Here is an 887-nt window from a genome sequence, read left to right as displayed (position 1 = left end):
ATTGGTAACCTCGGGCAACGTATTAAAAAGTCTGTGTGCGAACAGGTGCTTAATATTCACGACATTTTTGTAAGCACACGAGGAAGCCAAAATAAGTGCTTAATATCGCCATACTTAACCAACATCGCTTTTTTTTCCTTCCCCTCTCGAAACTGGCGTTTATTGACCCATGAAAGGGGCGTTCAGGGCTAACACCGAGCACACACAGCGAGCTGGCACACACCGGCCACCTCCAGACGGCCGGCAGCGGCAGGCCCACAGGGAGGGGACGCCCCCAAGCAGGCCTCTCGCTAAAAGCCGAGCTCTTCTGACCGAAGTTCTTCTTCGGTCACCTCCGGTGGATCCTTCCCTCTGCCCCCGGCACCAGCCGCCCGGGGCCCCGACAGCCATCCCCTCAGCGCCCCCCCTGCCCGGGACCGGGCTGCCGGCCGGATCCCCCTCACCTCACCTCACAGCGCCGCGGGCCCTGCCCGGCTCCAGCCCCGCCCCCTCCCTTTCGGCGGGAAGCGGCCGCCCGCCCCACGTGACTAGGCAAAGTCCCCGCCCCCCGCGCAGCCCCGCCCGCCCCGGGCAAAGACCCCGCGCGGCGGCAGGCACGGCGCTGCCGCTCCGCCCGTAGGGGGCGCCCGCGCGATCCCCGCCTGCTCGAGAGGCATTCTCTCTTCCCCGCCGCCCTTTGCCTCCAACGATGACCCTGAAATCACCCTCGGGCTCCAATCTCCGAGCCCCGTCCCGCCCCTCGGCCAATCCGCGGGCACCTTCCCCCCCCTCGCCGGCCAATCCGAACGCGCAAGCCCGCACCCGCCTCGGCAGCCAATTAAATCGCGGAGTGGCGGCTGGACTCCCCTCCTCCTCCACCGCTCAGCCCCGTGGCAGCGCCTTCCCCC

The sequence above is a fragment of the Calonectris borealis genome, chromosome 2 (assembly GCF_964195595.1).
Source record: "Calonectris borealis chromosome 2, bCalBor7.hap1.2, whole genome shotgun sequence".
NCBI classification, from domain to species: Eukaryota; Metazoa; Chordata; class Aves; order Procellariiformes; family Procellariidae; genus Calonectris; species Calonectris borealis.
This window is presented reverse-complemented; position numbering follows the sequence as displayed.